Here is a 7143-nt window from a genome sequence, read left to right on the forward strand (position 1 = left end):
GAACTGATGATTGATGAAGTCTCCGCCAACTAGGCCTTTCTACTCGACGAGCAACGAGCTTCTTGTCAATAATCGAGTCACGAGCTGAAGTTGCTACAAGGACGGGAGCCTTCGGAAGGGTATGTACATCAACACTTTCCTTTACCATCGCGTCTTCTCCTTGCAAGCTCCTAATCTTCCTGCAGCAATGTGCTGAACGAGAGGCTAAGGCGAGAAGAAAAACGAAGAAAACAATCCTTGAACTAGCCATAACTGCAAATTATTACTCAAGTGTGTGTTTGGATTGAAGTTGGGCGTACTCATAAGAGCTATCATATTTATAGCAAGAAAAGAGGTCTAAGATGATATCATAGTTCAAAAATATTTTATATATGGATAACACAAAGAGTTCATATAATGATAAAGTTTGTTTTGAAAAGATTGTGTTTGCAAACTGCATACATTGTCAGCACACTAAATTTGTAATATTGTCGGGTTAACATTAGGTGTAGAAATCAAGTTAATGCTTGAACATGTTTGGGCCTGACTATATAACAAATATGATTGAGTCAAATAGAAGTAACAACAATGATTGAGCATGACACAAATAACAAACATGAATAATTGAGCCGAATATAGATAACAAACAACAGTTATAAGGTTAACATTAGATGTAGAAATAAGTTTGTGAAAATACTTGAATATTATTGAGCATAAAATAAATAACAAATATGATTGAGTCTGATAGAGAGGATATATATATTATTGTATAATGTAAAAATACATATTATTGTGCCTGAAATATATAATAAATATAATAAATGATTTGCCTGACAAAGAAAACAAGCATGATTGAGGCTTACAGAAATAATAATAATTAGAGTTAAAGATTCACACTTTATTGTGGGAACAAATTTTCAAAGATTTTTATTTAAAATTTTTAAATTACTTTTTATACTATATATGTTTCATATTTTGTTTAAAAAATTATTATCATGTATTAGGATTTTGTCACATTTTAATATTAATAATTTTTTTGTAAAAATATATCATGTCGTATTAGGTCGTGTTTCCATGCAGTCAAATTTTTCTGCAATGTGCCAAAGAAGAACAAGAGTTTAAATGTAGATAACAACATGTTAATATTAGAGGTAAAAAATCAAGTGAAGGATATATATTATTTTGTGATGTAAAAATACTTGAACATGATTGTGTCTGATAGAGATAACAGTGTTATAAGGTTAACATTAAGTGTATAAATTAAGTTGATGATATATATTACTTTGTGATGTAAAATACTTGAACATAATTGAGCTGGAAGAGATAACAAGTATAACTTTTAGAGATGATAACAACATTTATCATCATTTAAGGTGTAGAAATCAAGTTAATATATATAGAGTTGATAACAACATTTATCATTTAAGGTGTAGAAATCAAGTTAAGGATATATATCATTTTATGATGTAAAAATACTTAAATATGATTGAGTCACAACACTCATCAGGTTAACATTAGGTGTAGAAATCAAGTTAAGGATATATATTACTTTATGATGTAAATTACTTGAACATGGTTGAGCTGACAGAGATAACAACTATAATTGAAGGCTTGATATATATATCTTGAACATGATTGAGCTGACAGAAAAAATAATAATTAGGTCAACATTTGGTGCAGAAATACTTGAACTATTTTTTCGAGGATAGCCGGACTTAAAGTAAAATCTCGTAACTGAAAATTGTAATTTTATAGAAATTTCTTACCAAAATTTTTAGTCTAGCCCCCTAGTGGAGCTGCGGATAAGATAAATATGCTCAAAATTGGATTATTATCGGAATAATTAAAAATCAGCTCGAATATGCATGAGTCTGAGTCCAAATACTGGCCCGAGTTTTAGAACACTGAACCAGAGACATACCACAACAAGTTAAAGCAACGCAAGATGCTAAGCTTGAAGCACATGAGAGCAACAGTAGCATTGGAGGAGATATAACATATGTGAGGCTTAGGGCTCGGAGAGGTAGCCTAGCTCAGAGTTTTAGAACAATTATCAAGTTATCAGTAAATGATATATATATCACAGTATGGTCTAAAAATACTTGAACTTGGTTGAGCCATGACTGTGGCGGGATAAGATAACAAGTTATCATTAGGTTAGAACAATCATCAAATAATATAACTTTATGGTATAAATTACTTGAATATGATTGAGACCGACAGAGATAAGGTTATGAGACAACGGTGGTTAACGTAAAAATCAGGTTAAGTTTATGATGGAGAAATACTTGAACATGATTGAGTCTGACAGACATAACAAACATGATTGAGCCTGACAGAGATAACAACAGGCTGCTTCATGTTAACATTAAGGTTTAAGGGTAGAAATCAATTAAAGATATATATTATATTATGATGTAAAAATATTTGAACATAAATTGAGGCTGATAGAATAAATAACAATTATCAGGTTAACAATAGGTGTTATTACAGATTACGGTATTCTTGAAGGCACAGCAGTGAAGTTTTTATCTAATTTCTCGGAATGAATGAAAAGCTTGAAAGAATCAAACTTTGTATTGTAACTCAAGAGATTTTATTGGAAATCTCATGAGATTTTATTCATTTATGACTGTTGTATCCCCTTAAAATTTGCATTATTTACAAACCGTTTGTTTAATTTCACAGTAGCTGGTACCGTACATAACCTCCAGGATTATTCCTTTCTACTTGCATCCTAGTGACCGTGGCCAACGCCTGGACTGGGAACTGATGGACTAGGAACTGATGATTGATGAAGTCTCCGCCGACTAGGCCTTTCTACTCGACGAGCAACGAGCTTCTTGTCAATAATCGAGTCACGAGCTGAAGTTGCTACAAGGACGGGAGCCTTCGGAAGGGTATGTACATCAATACTTTCCTTTACCATCGCGTCTTCTCCTTGCAAGCTCCTAATCTTCCTGCAGCAATGTGCTGAACGAGAGGCTAAGGCGAGAAGAAAAACGAAGAAAACAATCCTTGAACTAGCCATGACTGCAAATTATTACTCAAGTGTGTGTTTGGATTGAAGTTGGCCGTACTCATAAGAGCTATCATATTTATAGCAAGAAAAGAGGTCTAACATGATCTCATATTGTTCAAAAATATTGTATATATGGATAACAACACAGAGAGTACATATAATGATAAAGTTTGTTTTGAAAAGATTGAGTTTGCAAACTACATACATTGTCAGCACACTAAATTTGTGTTGATCCAGCACCGGAAGAGGTAAAATATATGTGAGGCTTAGGGGTGGAGAGGTTGCCTAGGTCAGAATGGTCTGATTGTCAATGAGAAGCTTAAATTGAACATGGTTAAGCCATCAGTGACTGAGATAAGATAAATGAGACCATAGTCGTTAGGTTAGAAAAATCATCAAACAAAGGATATATATATTATTTTATAGCATAAAAATACTTGAACATGATTGAGTCTGAGAGAGATAAGATAAATGAGACGAAATATGATTAAGTGGATACAAATAACAACAGCCATCAGGTTAACATCAGGTGTAGAAATCAAGGTAATGCTTGAACATGTTTGGACCTGACATATAACAAACATTATTGAGTCAAATAGAGGTAACAACAATGATCGAGTCTAATAGAAATAACAAACATAAATAATTAAGCAAACATGATTGAGTCAAACAGAGGTAACAACAATGATTGAGCCTGACTAACAAACACGATTGAGTCAAATAGATGTAACAACAATGATTGAGTCTGACAGAAATAACAAACATGAATAATTGAGCCTACCAGAGATAACAAACATGACTGAGTCAGCCAGAGGTAACAACAGTTCTTGAATATTATTGAGCCTGAAATCTGTTGTTTGGATAATCTAAACTAGTGTGGTTCTATTTATGTTTGAATAAGTCAGCTACGTGTTTATAGCTGTAGAAGTAGTCGTTCAGAGAGTTAGAGAAATAATAGGGAGGTGGTGCTATTTTGTAGCAAACCACATCTTCCAGTTTAGATAAAAGGTAGTACTTGTATTTTCTGTTTAATAACTAAGTCTGTATGTGTGTATCTATCTTCTTGCAGTAATACAAAATCGAGTTCACGCTCAATCAGTTTGACTCTTTCATACATTAAGCTTTATATATTCAACATTGTGGTATCAGAGCCACAATTCAACACTCATTAGACACTGCTGCACTTGGCGTGAATGGAGACGGGGAAAAACAAAGAGGGTTCAATTGGTCTCAGTTACCCTATGCTCACGAAAACGAACTACACCGCGTGGGCCATGAAAATGAAAGTCTTTATGCAGGCTCACGGGGTGTGGGAAGCAATTGAGCCTAAGGATCCTAAGGCAGCAATCGACACAAAAATTGACAAACGAGCGATGGCTATGATCTATCAGGGCATCCAGGAGGATTTGATGTTGACTCTTGCTGAGAAGCAAACCGCGAAGGAAACTTGGGAGGCTATCAGAACAGTATGTCAAGGCGCAGACAAGGTCAAAAAGGCCAAGGTTCAGACACTGAAAGGGCAATTTGAAGCTTTAAATATGAAGGAGACAGAGCAGATCGATGAATTTTACATGAAATTGAACGGATTGGTTACAAATATCCGGGCTTTGGGAGAGAAGATTGAGGAGACTTATGTTGTGAATAAACTACTGCGAGCAGTCCCATCCAAATTTTTACAAATCGCTTCTGCCATTGAATAATTTGGAAATTTGGAGGAACTCACAGTGGAAGAAGTGATCGGGTCTTTGAAGGCCCATGAGGAAAGAATCCGTGGACAAGTTGATGTCAACGAGGGAAAGCTGCTGCTAACAGAGGATGAGTGGAGAAAACGGGAGCAAACTGAAGGCCAGCTTTTGCTCACCAGAGAGGAATGGCTTAAACGCCAGAGAGATGGGGCTCGAAACAGTGGTGAAACGCGAGGAAGAGAGTGGGTGCGAGGTAACCGTGACCGAAGCAAGATACGGTGCTTCAACTGTGGGGTGTATGGCCATTACGCGGCTGAATGTCGAAAGCCCAAAAGAGACAGGGATAATAAACCTGAGGTGAACCTGACACAGGTCGATGATGGGCCCACTTTGTTATTAGTTAAGGTTGGAGAGGTCAAGGAGGATACAGTAATGCTCAATGAAGACAACATGTTCCCGGTCACTAAAGGTATTGGAACTGCTAGTGAGACAAAAGGTGGAGAAGACTCTGACGTCTGGTATCTGGATAGCGGGGCAACAACCCATATGACGGGGCAAAGATCGAAGTTTAAGGAGCTAAACAAAACTGTAACTGGACGTGTGAAATTTGGTGATGGATCCACCGTGATAATTGAAGGAAAAGGGAGTGTGGCGTTCCAGTGCAAAAATGGCGAAGAGAAAATACTAAATGAGGTATACTTTATCCCCACTTTACGCAATAATATAATTAGTTTGGGAAGGCTGTCTGAAACAGGGATGAAGGTAATTTTGGATGGAGAATTTCTGCGAGTGTACGAGAAGGATGGAAAGCTGTTAATGAAGGTCACAAGGTCTCTCAATCGTCTGTATAAAATTAATATCAAGGAAGCCAGTGGCATGTGTCTGTTGAGTAAAACGGAGGAGGCTTCGTGGCTGTGGCATGCTCGACTTGGGCATGTCAATTTCCAGGCGATTCAATTCATGTGCAGCAACAAAATGGCACTTGGTTTGCCACCACTGGTTCAACCCAAGAAGGTGTGCAACGGCTGTCTTCTGTCTAAGCAAACACGACAACCGTTTCCTACACAATCAAATTTTACTGCTAAGGAAGCTCTACAACTCATTCACGGAGATTTATGCGGGCCAATTGCACCGCCAACAGCGAGTGGAAGCAGATTCTTTTTTTTGCTGGTAGATGACCACACACGGATGATGTGGGTGTTTGCTTTAAAATCGAAGGACGAAGCATTTGGGGCCTTCAAGAGATTCAAAACAATGGTGGAAAAGAACAGAACGCAGAGAATTCAAGTGCTACGCACAGATAGGGGGGGAGAGTTTAACTCTCACGAGTTCACTTCATTCTGTAAAGACAATGGAATCATGCGACATCTCACTGCACCTTACTCGCCACAGCAAAATGGCGTCGTTGAACGCCGGAATAGGACTGCTTTGGCCATGACTCGAAGCCTACTGAAGGAAAGAAGTCTCCCATCTTACTTCTGGGGAGAGGCACTCAGACACGCCATTTATGTTCTAAACAGGGTACCAACTTGGGCACTCTCAAAAGAAACACCTTATGAAGCGTGGCATGGAACAAAGCCTCATCTTGAACATTTGAGAATTTTCGGTTGTTTGGCTCATATGAAGTTGCCCGCAGTTCATCTCAAAAAGCTCGATGATAGAAGTAAAACTGTGGTTTACTTAGGCAAGGAACCAGGCACCAAAGCCTGTCGCTTGTTTGATCCCATCTCTGGTGCTGTTCACGTTAGTCGTGACGTGGTATTTGAAGAGGAGAAGGCTTGGCCGTGGCAGCAAGGTGGAGCTGATAGTGCACATACAAATGTCACTTCCTCCGTAATTAACTTTGATATACCTAGAGAGCCTATAAACCATTGTGAAACTGAAAGTGAAGTGGACAGTACAAGTAGTAATGTCGAACAGAGCAATGATGACATGTCACCACCACAAACACCTCAGTCATCGGGAACAGAGTCTGACAGTAATTCTCAGGAACAAAGCAACACTAATTCGAGTAGCAGCAGAACTGATGGTGGACCACAGAGATTTCGCCTCCTGAGCGATATCTACGATGTGACTGAGCAAGTAGAAATTGAGGAAGAACTGTTGCTCGTTGGGGTGGATGAACCAATAACTTACCAGGAGGCTGTGAAACAAAAAGGATGGCGTTCAGCGATGAAAGAGGAGATTGACGCAATAGAGAGAAACGATACTTGGGTTTTGACTAATTTGCCCGAAGGACAGAAACCCATCGACTTGAAGTGGGTATACAAACTCAAGAAGGACACAGACGGGAAAGTTATCAAGCACAAAGCCCGTCTAGTAGCGAAAGGGTACGTTCAACGTCTTGGAGTTGATTATGAGGAGGTGTTCGCTCCTGTAACGAGAATGGAAACAGTCAGACTTCTTCTAGCGTTGGCTGCAAAGAATGGTTGGCAGATTCATCATCTTGATGTGAAG

Source organism: Apium graveolens, chromosome 5 (genome assembly GCF_009905375.1).
Source record: "Apium graveolens cultivar Ventura chromosome 5, ASM990537v1, whole genome shotgun sequence".
NCBI classification, from domain to species: Eukaryota; Viridiplantae; Streptophyta; class Magnoliopsida; order Apiales; family Apiaceae; genus Apium; species Apium graveolens.